The sequence below is a fragment of the Topomyia yanbarensis genome, chromosome 2 (assembly GCF_030247195.1).
Source record: "Topomyia yanbarensis strain Yona2022 chromosome 2, ASM3024719v1, whole genome shotgun sequence".
Lineage (NCBI taxonomy): Eukaryota > Metazoa > Arthropoda > Insecta > Diptera > Culicidae > Topomyia > Topomyia yanbarensis.
Window position 1 is genome coordinate 437,103,431 of NC_080671.1, and position 17,070 is coordinate 437,120,500.

At 41.2% G+C, this 17,070-nt stretch overlaps 1 protein-coding gene across 1 annotated transcript in view; it reads right to left on the minus strand.

Annotated features, from left to right (window-relative positions):
- LOC131685555 (glycerol kinase) overlaps positions 1-17,070 on the minus strand; it is a 515,121-nt gene that overhangs the window by 363,953 nt on the left and 134,098 nt on the right. The gene's annotated exons all lie outside the window — the stretch shown is intronic.

Sequence of the window (17,070 nt, forward strand, 5' to 3'; positions counted from 1 at the left end):
CTGACCTGATTTTCTTATTGGCGCGAGTTATAATAAGAATAGCGAAGATGATTCGCATACACGAAGCGATGACAAGTGGAACGATGGAAAATGGTATCTAAGAGGGTGTGCCTACATTTGACATTTGATCTGGCCTAAAACAAAATGTTTCCACCTTTTTATTCTGCATCATGGGCAAAATTTTAACCATCGAGCTGTCCAATTTAACTATCGCTCTGTCAATTTTAACCATGCTCCAGAGTAGGGTTATTTTGCAAATAACTTTCGAAGTGTCAGATTTTAACTAAAAGTTAAAAATTTCACCAAATGGTTCACAGACTTAGTGTTCTAGAAAGAAGTAAATCGATCGAAAAATTATGCATATTGAATATTTATGTAGTAAATTTATTCCAAGGGGTGAGTCGCTTAGCACAAATCGAATTGTGCTCACAAACAAACAGCGTGGTAGCTTGTGCTGCAATGTGCCACGCTGTGCCATGGTGTTCAGTAAAACAAAAGCAATGTTTGCTATGATTATTCAACTACACTTGCCTGATTGTGTATTACTGTATCGTTATCACATATCGTGTTATTTTTTTTTTTACAATGGAGAAGACCTTTATGTCCTAGCCCAGTACACGTGCTATTGGTAGGGTCCAATCTACCACACGGGGTGCACTGGGGGCGTGTCGGACTCGAATGGTGACCAGCCATTAATACCGACTAAACTCCATTGGGCTCCGCCATCATTCCTCCCAGGAACTACCTCTCGGTATTACTTCTGGGGGGATGGCTGTACTAAATGTACTCATTCACTCTCACTCACGCGTTCATACATCCTGTATGAGGCTTACTTGGGTGCTCTCTCAATCGCACTTTGATTCACTCTCAAACACTCCCACATGAGGCTGACTTCTGTGCTCACCTTTTACGTTCCTGGCGAGGCTGACTTGTGTGCTCACCTTACTCATTCCTTGCTAGGCTTACTTTTGTGCTCGCCCCCCCCCCCTCGGCGTTTGCCATTCGCTGCGCCAAACCTGCCTCGGCATGAACAGACCATTCACTCCCTTTTTTGCGCTTGGCCTTTTTTGCTCCAGCTAACCAATCACTAGTTAGCCGTGCCCGTCGTCTGTTGCTCGGTTCGCCAGATTACCTGTAGCCTACTGGCAATCTGGATGGTAGCAGCCGAGACTGCGTTCCACTTCTCCACCGATTGACACATCCGCTGAATAAGGGTATCAGGGGTTGTGTCCCAGCCACAGACGTCAAGCATTGCTCTTCTTTCGACGTCGAACCGATGACATACGAACAGTATGTGTTCGGCAGTTTCATCTACACCTGGGCAGTCCGGGCAGACTGGGACCTCCGCGTGCCCGAACTTGTGGAGGTACTGACGGAAACAGCCATGGCCTGACAGGAATTGTGTCAGGTGGAAGTGAACTTCCCCATGGGGTCTTCCCACCCAGCTCGATATGCTAGGTATCAGCCGGTGGGTCCACCTACCTTTCGAGGAGTTGTCCCACTCACGCTGCCATCTGGCGACCGAGGTCACCCTGGTGCGCTCGCGGGCTCCTCTATTTCCACGTAGCTCGAAGCACTCCTCATCTTCCCGAATGACCAGCCCGACTGGCATCATGCTCGCTATCACGCAGGATGCATCGTGTGATACCGTGCAGTAGGCAGATATCACTCTGAGGCACATCACGCGGTAGGTGCTCTCCAGTTTCTGTAGGTAACTGGTTACCCTCAGTGCTCTTGACCATGACGGGCCGCCGTACCTGAGGATAGATACGGCAACGCCTGCCAGTAACCTACGTCTACTGGCGCACACCTTTGAGCTGTTGGACATCATTCTCGATAGAGCCGCAACAGCAGTCGACGCTCTCTTGCACGTATAGTCGACATGGCTGCCGAAGGTCAGCTTGTCGTCTATAATGACTCCGAGAGACTTCAGACTTCGCTGTGAAGTGATCGCGACTTCTCCCACATGGATAACTGCATGTTGTGCCGACTTGCGGTTGTTGACGATAACTACCTCCGTCTTATGATGAGCGAGCTCCTGGCCTCTCGCGCTCATCCATTCCTCCACCGTGCTAATCGCGTGTTCTGCGGTTAGTTCTACCGTGTTATGGTAGATGATACAGTGTGTATGGCACATTGTTCTAAGCGACTCACTCCTTGATTTATTCTAAATTGCGATGTTCGCCACAATTTTTTTGGTTCAATTTTCAAAAAGGTTACTAAAAGCGGTTGTCGGCACCGAAACATGGTCGGTTGTCGGCACTTCGTTTTTTGTAGCAAAGTCTGAATTCTCCATAACCCAATCAACATGAGTATTTTCGGAACGGGTTTGACGAGTAGATGGCAGAGATTGATTTGTGACACCATTTTGAAAACTAAGATGGCGACATACGTATTAGCGGAATTCTCTATACCCCAATCAATATGCATATTTTCGACACGGTTTTTTTTGAGACGATGCCAAAAATCGACGCCTTATGACATTTTGAAAACCAAGATGGCGTAATCTTTATTCTATAAGCACCCAGATTGAAGGTTATCAGATTTGTCTATTGTAAAAATCCGTCATATCTAGACGGCGCCGGTGGTTGAGTGGTAAGCGTGACCGCCACTCATTCCAGTTGGCCTGGGTTCAATTCCAGCCGAGGTCGTTGAGATTTTTCTGAGGTGAAAAAATCTGTGATCACGTTTTCCTTCGGAAGGGCAGTAAAGCCGTTGGTCCCCGGTCCATGAAATTGGTGGATCGATATTCTAGTCCAGGTAGTGGAATCATCTCTCTGACGTCGGTAAAGAAGAAGTATATCCAGATTCTATACTCTACTAACAAAAATATCCTCCTCCCGTGATACTTGTGGAGTGCGCAGTAGTATATACGGCCTTTAGAAAAAGCAAGTATCGGACTAACAATTCCTTCCCTTTCCTTCCGCGATCTACGTTCGGGCCTGGCCGGCGCCGGTATTGATCAGAAACACTTTAGGATTACCAGGAGTTGCACATTGAAAGATGTTTCGCTAATCCCAAGCATAATTATCTACTGATTCCCTGTGCAACTTCAGCTAGTCCCGATCGATAACGGAGTAGCAGCCAGGGGTGGTCGCTCAAGCTATAAAAAAAACCGTCATATCTATTATGAGAGATTTCTACCACTGACGAACCGACGTGCCACATGGAACAACAAATTCGTCAGATGTTATCCTAATTGTTTAAATTACGTTAACGTTAATTATTAATTACGTTACGTTACGTTAAAATTTAAAAATACGTTGTTACACTAGTTACACTACTCGATCAAGCGCAGAATTCTATTATTTACTATGACGTGTTCAATTAGGTATTAGTTTTCGTTTTTCGTACGTTGCTCGAAAGTTATCGTCGATGACGACACTTTTCTTAAGTGAAACGAAACGATTCGTTTTTTGCCAATTGTTTTATTAGTTTTGCATGGATTCATATTGTTACAATTCGAGTGTGGCTAAAACATTTGAAGAAATTACAATCAATCTAACCAATCCCAATCCAATTTTGCACAAATTCTGACCAATTTGATGTAACTGGCAACTTTGCATACTCTATGTTCGATTTTTTTTAATAGTTCTGGCAACAAAATTTATGTTTTTGTTTTGACTTGCTGCTGGAAATGCTTTGTTTTGGTTTCATCGGGTACTGAATCTGTCACAACGTGATTTTCGAGCAATAATTGCTATTATTGTTTATTATTCATTTAATGTTTTTCAAAACATTAATTAGGCAATCCATTAGACGTTTGTTTGACAATTCAGCGATGGGTTCTATCAACAAGTCTCGACAAACATATGATTACGGCCTAAAAGCCAACTGTCAAAATCCACTTTGAATGGAAATTCCAGACGAACCGTTACTAGTCGAACACAGTTCACAACAGTTTATGAAAGAGAAAACTTTTCTCTTTCATTTACTACCAACATCTGTGATTGGCGTGTAACGGTTTGTCCGGAATTTCCATTCAAAGTGGATTTTGACAGTTGGCTTTTACGCCGTAATCATATGTTTGTCGAGAAGTATACTCCTGCGCACAGAAAAACTCGTCCGACAAACAACTTTGTTAGTCCGATTCGTTTGATGTTGGATCGAATCAACGATATTGTCGGACGTCGCATCCCTCGGAGTAACGTCAGAATAAGTAAAGAAGAAATAATCAGCTGATCAGAAACGTCTCATGGATTGCCTAATTGTTTTTCAAATGTGAATTCATTTCAAACTAACTGCCAATCTTTATCAATCCGATCAGAATTATAAATTATAAGACTGTTCGCAACGCTGATGTATTCTATATGGGTTGTTCTATTTTACATCACCGACTAAAGCTGTGAACCAGTGGCGTAGCCAGAAATTTGGTTTGATGGGGGTTTTGATGAAAATCGCAAATTTTTTGAAAAAATGCTAAAATTTAATATGAGTTTGATAAATTATTGAAAACTCAAAAACATAAGTAGTCTAACAGATGTCATTCCAGTCTACAAACAAGAAGGATCAACATGGAACAGTTTTCAAACATCTATAGATTATTTTCTTGTATAATATGTCAATGAAGTCAAAAATTGCGATCTTTTAAAGTGGGATAAATGATCTAAAAAATTTTCAACGTTCAAGATCACCTAATATAATAATCCTTGACTTTGAAGGTTTGACAACTTCGGGAAGTTATCAACATAAAACAGCGCCTGCTTTGATATAGAAATTTTAGTGATTAACTCTCATAGAGGTAATTATGGTGAATTAATTTTTCAAAAATATTAAGACATGGTGCCTTCAGCAAAGTTTTTGATAATGTCATTTCAAACAATTTTGTTGAAACTATGAAGGCTACATGAATTCAACATATAGGAATTTAAATGGACTGGGCCTGCTATATTTCTTCTTAGTGAAGAAAAATTTAGGTGAAAACTATTTTTTTCTGCGCTACGGATAAAATTGTTTGAAACAATCATTGCGAGTTGAGAACACAAAACCTATAACTAAATTATGGATGGATGGAACTGAAACTTGCGTTTCGACTTCATCTCATCAGTATCCGACACTAACTTGGTGGGCGGACTAAGCTAGCGCCGAATTGATGCTAGCTCCTGAAAATGGAATCACTCTTTGTGTTTTTGAGTCCTTTTAATATCTGGGAATTATTTGTTTTAAATCCAGTTCCCTTATTTTTTTGTAAGCTTCAAAGGCACCTTGAACGCAATGTGAATTTATTATTTAATTACCGCAGAAGAGATTTATCAAATACAGTAATTTCAGAATAGCTTGTTGTAAAGGTTTTCTACTACTATATTTCGATACTCTGAATATGTGGGATATTTATGTCTTTGACAAAGTTGTTTGAAATAGCACTTTCGAAAACTTTGCTAGAGACATTAAGTCTCGACCCAAATTTGGTTGAAGAGTAATTCTTGTCTATAATTACTTCTAGGAGGATTAACCATCAAAAATATTCTATCAGCAGATGAACAGTTTTACGTTTTGATATTCTTCAATGTTACTTAACATCGAAATTTGGCAGTTTCGAATGAATGTGATCGTGACCGTTAAACATTTATCGAGCATTAATTTTACTTTTCTTCATTAGTCAACCTCACAACTTGCAGTACTAGTACGTAGCACACAAAATTTTAGTACGCCATTCATTGCATCCTGCTAAGAGGCTATTCATATAGTTGATAATACAACAAAAATCCAATGCTCATAAAACCGATCCTGACCTGCTAGAGACAAAATTACATCAGCTTTCAACTAGTTTCTGAAATGTTATTCTTGTTATTAACCATATTGAATTCTTGTTTAAACTCTACACAATCTAAAAAAATACATTTTCAGCAAATGTTGAAATGTATGTAAGTTTTCGGTAAACAAGCTTATGTTTTATATGCAATCAACCTATTCAAATTTAGATTCCCATTCGAAAAATTGTCTCTAATCCATATTTTGAAGCATCTTTCCAAAAATGAGCTCATAATAATTCAGACAGTTATTTTATTTTACATTGAAGTAATTTGACAACTATGGGATTTTGGCTAGGAGATAAGTTACAAGATCCCCTTCTCACAATTTTCCAAAAGTTCTCATGACGCTTTAAACACAGTTCTCAATGTAGTGATCAGAGAATATTTTTCCAAAAATATTTTGTGGAATATTAAATTAAATTCGTCAGCATCAATTTTTTTTCAATCCAATTAACTTTGGTTTGGGGGGGTTTTAACACCCAACCCCCCCCCCCCCATGGCTACGCCACTGAAGCAAACGAATTCGTCCTGCAAAGCATTGTGGTGGCCGTGTGCGTTAAAGGCGCTGTAGTTGAGGAAACGACTGTCGATGCTTGACACGTACACACTATAGTTACTATATTCATAGTTAGGCGGAGAAACTGAGCGGAGCCAATTGAACATGTCAAATACCGGAGCCAATCGAGCATGACGTCACATAACATGTTCTCTTTGGATGTATATGGAAAAGGTATTGTGATTATGGTCATAACTATTTTACTCTTATCTTGTGTTATCGAGTGTAGAGAAATGAAAAGAATTATTTTTTTATGTAACAAGAAGAGATATTCGCACAAGTATGAAATCATATCAGATATTCGAATTGGTTTCTTTATTCGTGCATGTGAAGTTCTTACTTACGACGACTGTGACCGAACCCGCCTCGATCGGCCACGTAGCGTAAAAAATGCTTCTACCACAGTACTTATTTGGCAACCACGCGGTTAGTCCCCACTCGGAAATATAACCGATAAAATAAAGAAATCTCCCGCGAAATCCCCGATAGTTCACATCGACCTATTCACTTACCGATTAAAGTCGTACTGTCTCCTTGTATCCAAGTAAAGGCGCTCATCTTCACTCTTATTGATTTTGCGGCTAGGGTGGGCCGTTACATCACCCCCTCCCAGCGAATACTATGAATGGCACATTTTTAGTTTTCGCGTCACTTATCATTCCATGCCATTCAGTTCCAGTTTGTATGATGGTGTTAAAGTTTAGGGCCCGGAGACCCATAGAACGGCTTCAACAAGCTTATGTGGAACCGCCCTCTTTCCTTGTCCTTATCTGGATGAGCCAAACAATAGACATCTTCATGACACACCTTGGTAACACGGTACGGTCCCTCATACACCATGAAGAATTTTTTTATTACACCGTCTATTTCTGAGGATACCGGATTTGCTTTCACTAAAACCAGGTCGCCTGCTCGGAAGCTCATAGTTGGTCCTACCAACCTTTTGTTCCGGACCGCCGCCTTCCGTTTCATAGTGGCCTGTATTACCTCTAGATTTACAGCTTCAGAGCTGCTTCCACCCGGTGGGTAATCCAAAAGGCCTCGTAGAGCATCGGTGGGTTTCGTTCCGAATTGCAACTCGTAGGGTGAACACAATGTTGACTCATGAGATACAGCATTGATCATTTCCGAAAATTTCCCCAGCTTATTTGCCCAAGTTCGGTGATTCTCTTGACAATAGCTTCGGCACAGACGGGACAGTTCTCGCATCACCCGTTCTACTGGGTTCGCTTGAGGATGCCGAACACAGGTATGAATCAGCTTAATCCCTTCTAACATGCAGCTGTTCACCCAGTCTTTAGCCGTGAACTGTGTTCCCTGATCACATAAAATCGCTTCTGGTTTTCCGTGGGTACTAATATAGGCTTGCATTCTACGCCATAGGACCCGAGCGGTTGGTTTTCGGATGCTGCACAGAGTCACATATTTTGTAAACACATCAAGGATTACCAAAATGTGTTTCACTCCTGCGGTCCCTGTAGGTAGCGGTCCATACAAATCAATGGAAATGATTTGGTTTTTCTTTTGAGGCAAGATGCTACGGCATGTACCCGTCAATTTGAAGTTTCTGTTTTTTGCTAGCTGACACGTCAAGCACTGTTTAACGAAATTTTTCACATCCTTACGCATGCCTCGCCAATACGCTGATCGTTTAATAGCCTCGTATGTTTTGTACACACCGAAGTGCCCCCTTTCCTCGTGGAAGAACTTCAGAACGTTCAGTACCAGCCCCTTCGGGATCCAAACTCGCCAATTTGCGTCTCGTTTCATGGACACAAACAAAATACCCTCACGAATCTGGCACTTCATGTTCTTTTGAACGATACTTCCGGACTCATCCAGTATGCTCTGAACTTTTCTTATCGACGAATCTGTCTCTTGTTGTGATCGTATATCCCGAATGGCACAGCGGAAACCCTTCTCAGTTGCACTTAGCCGACCAGTCATCAAGGCTATGTGAAACGCTGGACCGGTTTCCCTTTCGTTGATTATAAATTCTGTGGGATATCGTGATAGGGTATCCGCGATAGTATTGTCTACTCCCTTGCAATGTTCTATATCATAATCATATTGTTGCAGGAAAAGGACCCATCGGGTAAGGCGTCCGTTGAGAAGCTTACACTGTTTTAGAAATATCAGCGCCTTGTGATCGGTTATTATTTTCATGTGTCTCCCCAACAGATATTGTCTCCATTTATCCAGCGCCCATACCACTGCAAGCGCTTCCAACTCGGTAACCGTATAATTGACCTCCGCCGGTTTTAAAGTCCTACTCGCGTAGGAAATCACTTTCATGTCGCCCGAACTGGGACGCTGAAAAAGTATCGCGGCGATCCCTTTGGTTGAGCTATCAGTCTGGACCTCGAATACGAGGTTCGGATCAGGGTGATTTAACATAGTATACTTAAGAAACAGCTCCTTCAGTTCATAGAATGCAGTCTCTTGTGGTTTCAGCCACTTCCACGGCTTTTCCTTTTGAAGGAGATCATATAACGGTCGGGCTATCATGGAGAATTTGGGTACAAATCGGGAGACGTAGCTTACTAGTCCCAGGAAACTGCGCAAGTCGTGCAATGTCCCGGGTGTAGGAAAATTGTGTATAGCTGAGGTTTTATCAGGGTCAATTGCAATGCCGGCTGCTCCAATGACGTGGCCCAAAAAACTAACGGTATCACGGAAAAAATGAGACTTTGCCACACTGACCTTTAGCCCTGCCTCTCGCAACCTGACAAACAGACGTCGCAAATGAGTGATATGTTGTCTGAACGTGGCAGAGTGCACCAACAAATCATCCACATATTTTTCTACGAAAGCCAAAATCTCCGGCCCAAGAATCAAGTCCATCGCTCTCGAAAAACTGGCCACGGCGGTGTTCAACCCAAATGGCAGAACATTGAACACATATGTCCTCGAATTGTACATGAACCCGGTATATTTACGATGTTCAGGAGTGATCGGAATTTGCCAATACGATGAAGTAAGATCGATTGATGAAAAGTATTTCGATCCATGAAACTTCTGCAGTATTTCCTGCATATTCGGTGGTTTTTCATGATCCCTGACTAGCACTTTGTTTAATCGGCGTGCATCAAGGCAAACTCGCACATCGCCATTTTTTTTCATCGTGGTGACTAGTGGATTGACATATGGAGTTGGACAGCGGCCAATTACTCCCCATTCCTCCATCTGAGTTAGCGTTTCCTCCACCTTTGCTGCTCGTGAAAAGGGGACTGGATATTGTTTCAAGTTAAATGGCTTATCATCTGTCACTAATATTTCGTGATGATATAGGGTAGTTAATCCTGGTCGTTGTTCTGAGAATATGTCTGCAAATTCTTGCATCAGTTTTTGTAATTCAATGTTTTCAGTCTCGCTTAAGGTTATTCGCGCCCCTGGATTATTTTTTAATTCTGTCTCTATCGGTTCTTCGTCGACAAAGTTGATCATACGTTCGCACAGGGAAATGTTTTCTACGCAATCTTTTCGTCCACTGGTTGGGCTGAAGTTGACCCATAGCTCCTTCCCCTCTTTCACTAAACGGATTCTCTGTTCATCCAGATGGATCCAGACACTTAAATCATCTTGAAAATCTCCACCAAGTATCATAGGGTTAACCAACTCTTGTACAATTACAAATGGGACATCTACCGGCCACCCATTGAATTCCACTGTTAATAAGACTTGTGTTGTGACTCTTTTACTTTTCTTGCCAAATGCTCCTCGTAGAGATATTCCTCGCATGGGTAGTTCGGCCATACTTATATCGCTTCTTTTTAATTGGTTGTACAGCTCTCTGGAAATACACGACAGCTCGCACCCACTGTCTACTAACGCCTGTAGTTGCATATCCCCGACAGTTACAGTAACGTATGGAGACTTCCTCGGTTTTGTTTTTCTAACCTGTTCGTGATCTTCCTCGAGTAACTCATCAGGTCCAACAAATACTGTTAGAACCGAAGAATCCAGTGATCCGGATACCTCTTCTTCTTCCACCACGGCCATCCGCACATTGCTTGAACTGGTGTAATTGTGTCCTCCATTCGGGCCTAGCTGACCCCCAGTCGTGCCTGCCCACGCGGTTCTGTTCCCGTTTCGACCGCTGCCAGCTGATTCACGAGAACGCCAGTTTTGTGGAGTGTTCGAGTTACTATAACGCGTTGAAGAGTTAATGAATCTATCTTCGGATTGTAGAGTGTCGAAGGCCGCTCCGATGTCCATACATGATCCCAACAACTGTTGAACATTTCGAGGAAAATGCTTCGACAAGTGTTGAATAAGTTCTCTTTCAGTCGGAGCAGGAGTAAGAAACCTAGCTTTGGTGACAATTCCCAGAAAATATTGGGCCATTCTGGACCCTTCCTTGGGGACATATGAGCCCCGTGCAATATCCTCTGAAACTTGGCGTTGCGTCGTGGGTCCCCAATATTGATCTCGGAAATAGTGTGTGAAAGTTCCATAGTTCTGGAACAAATACCCAAACCCTCTAGCCCATATCTTGGCTTCACCCACCAAGCAAGAGAGCGCGACAGGCAATTTATCATACTCCCCCAAGCTTTGATGTACGCAATACCGTTCCAGTTCGGTTAAAAATTCCACCGGGTGGAGATCGTCATTTACGCCACTAAATATCGGTCGTGGGAAGAGATTTCCTCGAGAAACATTTCCTTCTGCGGTGGTGGGAACAGCCGAACTGTTGTTGTTTAAAGATGGACCAAGATCTGTGCCCCTCGGCCCAACTGGTCGATATCCATGTGGAATACTGATACCAATTCCGTTGTCGCCAGGCCAGCCGTGTGACATCTGCTGCGGCAATAAATGACCAGATGCATATAAGCCAGACCACCGGCTACCGTGCGCATTCACACTTGCAGGGCCGAACCAGGCAGCGTTATGACTTTGTGGAACGTTAGGGTGAAGAATTGGCGCAACATTCGGCCAATCTATTCTGGTCGTGGGAACAGCGTATTGTACTCCAGTTCCGCTATTTGATGGGAAAACCCGTTGACTGTCCTGCGTTTCGATAGGTCCACTGAGGGTTGGTGGATGAACCAACGCTGGGTTATTTTGTGGAGGTTTAGCCGCAATGTTTTGTTCTAACGCATTCATCCGATTATGCAGTGACTGGACAAGATTCACCAACGTTTCATGACACCTCCTATTCTGTTCTAATAGACTAGCCGTCTCTGATAAACCCTCATTGGATCCTAACGGTGGTCCTGCTTGTTCCGGATTCTCTATCTGCCCTACACCAGGCTCTCCTCCCGGCCCGATGTTTTGATCCCACGCATTGTTCACTACATTTGCATTAGCGGGAATTCCGTTTTCTCCGCCATTATTTAATTGCGAACCCACTATATCGTCTGACCTCGCTGGGTTCGATTGCGGTGTAGACGAAAACTGCACTCGGTTCATTTGACCCTGAATAAACGGCCCAGTTGGGGAAACCAGCCAAGAGGAATTATTCATTTTGTTTATTTCACACACTGTTTGTTCCGATAAACGATCTCTTAATGTTTAACCACTACCCGACTTGCTCTCGATCAGGCAGATACTCGCTCACTCACTGGAGTGTTTGCACTACCACCAATTACCCTTTGCTGGGTTACCAACACATTTTGGAATCACTTCTACATTTGCTGATCGATAACACTCAACGGTTGTCTCCTTCACTGCTCGAATCTGACAACCATTCTAATCACAATCGTATCTTTACTGGTTGTCTCCTTCACTGCTCGAATCTGACAACCATTCTAATCACAATCGTATCTTTACTGGTTGTCTCTTTCACTGCTCGAATCTCGTAACAATTAGCTCCAATCGTATTTTCACCACTTCCTTTGTCCCGAGGAATAAAGCACTATGCAAATTATTACTCCCCGAGCAATTCTTACAATCAATATCCCGGTTGAGCCCCCAGATGTGACCGAACCCGCCTCGATCGGCCACGTAGCGTAAAAAATGCTTCTACCACAGTACTTATTTGGCAACCACGCGGTTAGTCCCCACTCGGAAATATAACCGATAAAATAAAGAAATCTCCCGCGAAATCCCCGATAGTTCACATCGACCTATTCACTTACCGATTAAAGTCGTACTGTCTCCTTGTATCCAAGTAAAGGCGCTCATCTTCACTCTTATTGATTTTGCGGCTAGGGTGGGCCGTTACACGACAATGAAATTATTATGCTAGAGCTTGAACATTTACATGGGATGCCAGTGTTTTTTCCCTAAAATAAGAGCTGCCAGTTTTCCGGGTTTTGTGTCCGCCTAACTCATAGACTGGTTAGTTCGACTGGTCTCTATCACTTGAAATACATGGGTTGTGACAGCTCGCAGTTTTCAGTAGCAGTTTGATCACTCGCACTTTGAAAGTGCGGAGTCCAGGTTGGTGGGAAGTGTGCAATATAAAGTATAGCCTTGCTAAGCGAGTTTCTTGCACTAGTTACAGTAGATTCACTTCGCAAACAATTCTGACAATTAATTCTGGAATGCTTTCGGTTGCTTTAGCTTAAGAAGATAGAGGCCAATTGACGAACGTATTCTTTTGTTTATGTATAGTAGATTATTTATTTCTCTTTTTTACATTTAATATATACTATCTCTCTGTATCATTATCGCCTAATTAATTCTTTAATTTATACAACTAATTTATATTGTATTGATTTGCAACATATATAGAGAATTAAATCTTGTTTAAAATGTTTGTTGCCTCCTTAAGAATAGAATATATTTTTGTATTTTGAATGGTTACAAAATATCTACAACATTTTTTCTCAGCCTTTATTTATTGTGCCTAATTTCCTAAGAAAGTAAACTCACATAGAAGATAATCGATAAAGCTTGATTGGAAACTAGACTAGGATAATAGACAACTTATTATGGTTGGTAATTTTAATATAAACTCACTAGGAACCAATATATTACCTGCAAGAACATCAAGTTATTTTTTTTTACGGAAAGGATTGAACTGTTTTTTTATGATTCCAACATAGCATTGCACTTATTCGTAGAAAATCAATAGAAAAACGATCTGAAGTACTAAGGGTTGGCAATATATGTTGTTACATAGAGAAAATAAAGCTCCATCGATGTATGCAATAAAAGGAAAAAAATCATTCTTCATTTAATGATCCACTTGGAACACTCCTTTTATACTACGTTCACATTACATTGTTAAAACACGTTATACTAATTAGGAACAAGAAAAATGTCATCAAGATAGCGTTAAAACACGTTTTAACTCGTAGTGTGAACGTAGTATTAGGCACCTTTCGCAAGACGTAAAGTTACAAGATTTGTTCTAAGTGTGAAAGTTTAGGCACAGACTAACAGACATAACACTATGAGGGAATTTCTTAAAAAATATCGATCCGGCAATTTTCTTAGAACACTAGCTCCACCTTTTATTCACAGTCCCAAATACTCATTTGCTGGTGGGTTACCCCTCAGGCTTGGGAACAATTTTTCGCTAGTGGTCTATCCCCCATATGCTTGTTCATATGTCAGTAGCGCCATAATTTCAAAAGCGGCCACAGTCCCAACTACACATATATTTAAAACGACCGTTAAAGTGAGCGAAGCATTATTTTCGAGTGTTATGTCTGTTAGTCTGTGGTTTAGGTTCTTATGCTGATTTCGTTTTTATATCCGAGTCGCTCTAGGTTCGACAGTTCAGAACGAATTTAGAGCGACTCGGCTCTAAAAATGAAATCAGTATTACACGGGCTGAGATTTTATGCACCCAACGCAAAATACATTTTGAATTTCTGTTTCAATGAGTAGAAATGTACTTAATTATTGAGATTTTCGATTGATGTGCACCGGTGTAAGTTTTGCACTTTCTAGCAGAAGCGTCAATGGAACATACCCAGTTTTCTGCACTTCTGCTAGAAAGTGCAAAAATGGTGCAGTTCCAGTGCACTCCACTACACCGGTGTCAATCGATCGAAAATCCCATATGTTAATTCTGTGGATTACATCTCGAGTAATCTGACCCTAGTATACACACAGCGCAATCAAAGGAGGCTAACAACTGACAGCTGGTGAATCAGTACGAATGGAAAAAGTTTTAGTGCATATAAGGAGAGTGACGACACTGTTAAAATTGGAACAGTGATTATTTGTCAGTGTCATTCCAAACGAGTCAAATTCATGTATTTTGAGAGGTCGTTTGTTCGTTTGGAATATTACTGACAGATAATCATGACAGTTGTCTTCACTCTCCTTACATACACTCTGGAAAAAGTGCAACTTTCCTAGTGACAGGTGTCTGTGTAAATTGCAGCTTATATTAGACTGGTTTAGATAATTTTAGAGGCAAGAAAATAAACTACAGGTAGCTTCAAAATAGTTTTCTGTGAACTCTAACATACACAGTAATTTGAAGTGGCAGGTACACAGAAATAATCTGGGCGAACGCGAACGCTGAATGTTCTACCGCCTCCCAAGTTGCACAAATAATGTTAAGGGTGGTTTAAAACCCGGTAGGGCCGAGACACCAGACAAACTGATGAAGATTACAATATGTAATGTATATATAGCTTTACGATTTGAAAATAAAGCCAGTCGTCTATCATTAACCAAAACGAGCAGTCGTTTTTCTTTTTATCATCGCCCGCGAGAAGTGTTGTTCCGTTGACGAACAGAAAGGGTAATGCTTGTGTTTGCGTAGAAGTACACAATCAGCACCATCAGAGGACCGTGAATCATCACCTCGATAGAGCACCGGTCAACGTCACCACAGGAATAGAGAAGTATCCTTTATCGTATAATCAATTATTTCTTTCTCCATCCCACTTAGGTGCAGCCCGCTAGGAAACCGTAGGAATCATCAACGCGTACTTCCGCCTAACTAGTATGTCCTCCGGAAAGGTAAACATTAAAAACAAAATTTCTTTAAAATAAAATCAATTAAGGAAGTAAGAGCGAAGTTCTGCAACACGCCGTTGCTAAGCTAGGCCAAGTCGGCTCTAAATCGCATCGAAAAGAACTATATTGTTATTTTATAATATTTTTAAGCGAAGAATGTTTTCATCCGGAAGCCGAATACAATAACTGGCGACGAGGGATTTCTTTTGCAATTTCGATAGTTTAATACAAATTACACTTGTTGATATCTTCGATTAAAGCTAGTTTAGTGTCCTCAAAGCTGAAGCCCAGAGGCAGAGGCGGATCGGTTATACAATAAGATGTGAAATAGTGTAGGGATTAACTCCTACTCTTCTTTAAAATTTTAGTCTAGTTTTAAAGAACTTCTATTTATATTTTATTGTGTTCAGCATCTACTGAACACAACCTGTTTGTGATGTCCTAAACTCTTCGGCAATCGCACTGAGTACACTGAGTGCTCTGAAATTCAAGCGAAATCGTTTAAGAGCTTCAGGCGGATGTCTAAATGAGCAACACGACTGCCGCAGGGTTAGAGACGCTGTTAATTATAATTTAGATGAGATTTATATTTATTTTACTTCCACAATTCGATCCGATAACGATGTTATATGACGACCGTGTTAGGGTAGCTTCGTAATCTCAGAAATATAGTTTTCAAACGTACAAAAGAAATTAATCCTATTACCAATGCTATGAAAAATGAATGCAACTGAAATTGTAGTCCAAGCAGCGTATCAAAATAGGAGATCCAATTCACAAACTGCAACCAACAGTGATAATCCTCTGGTGCGAAATCAGAACCATTTGGAGACTAGCGAAGAGCTGCACAAGATTTGAGAATTACAATAAAGTTAATAAAGGTTATACAGACTATGAAAAGAACATTTGAGACGAGACTTCTCTTGTGTGAATCTTATGAAGTTGTACCACAGTACGAGCAATCACTTATCAACTGCTTATGGAAAATAAAACCATTTTGAAGAGGAGTCTAACTAATCTACAAAACCTAGATCTGAAAGTTTCCCTTTTGCTATGAACAAGTTTCGAGGTACTCGTTATTTGCTCAACGTTTGGGGACAGTCAACTAACGGATTTTTTTTTATGTATGTAAAATTTCAAACGAAAAAAAACGCCAATCGCAATCTAGGAATACATTGGATCGAGAACCCAAATCTAATAACTGGCGACGAGGGATTTTTCTCGATATTCTGAGATTTTAATACAAATTACATTTGCTGGTATCATCGATTGACGAGGAAGTGAAACACATGGTCTATTGTTATTCGTAAAGGGACCGATGCGCGGCTTGGTTATTGAAAATGTTAGGATATAGAGTAGCAATGCAACATTGTTTACAGTGTACGTCCGATGGAAGCACTTCAAAGGTATAAACAGTTGCCTCAACGCAGGAGTTAGTGTTACAGAATGAAGTGTGAAGAAATAACCAGAAGTAAAATCTTAGTAAAATGTCACTCAATTTTGTGATGATTGTGACTGGGATAGGTCTTTATTTTTCAGGCATCCATATTGAACTTGATGTGTATGAGAAATCTCCTACTCCGTTTATGTACATTTGAACTAGAGTTTAATTTGTGCTGATTTAGCCAATATCGATCGGAATAGTCCACATTTCATCCCTTGCAACCGTTGTCCAGCAACCGTAAGAAACTAAGCAAGCTGGTGTTTAGCAAAAGTTGGTTTGGCGCAAGCGATAAGAAAGACTATAGAAGAAATCATTCACACGAATGTTTAACCAAATGCAAATATGTTCATTCGATGTCTATCGACAAAACGACACATAGAGCTGCGCTGCAGTCAAAATGATCTTGTTTGTTAATGGAGCTGTCAGAATACAAGCAAAATATAATTTCC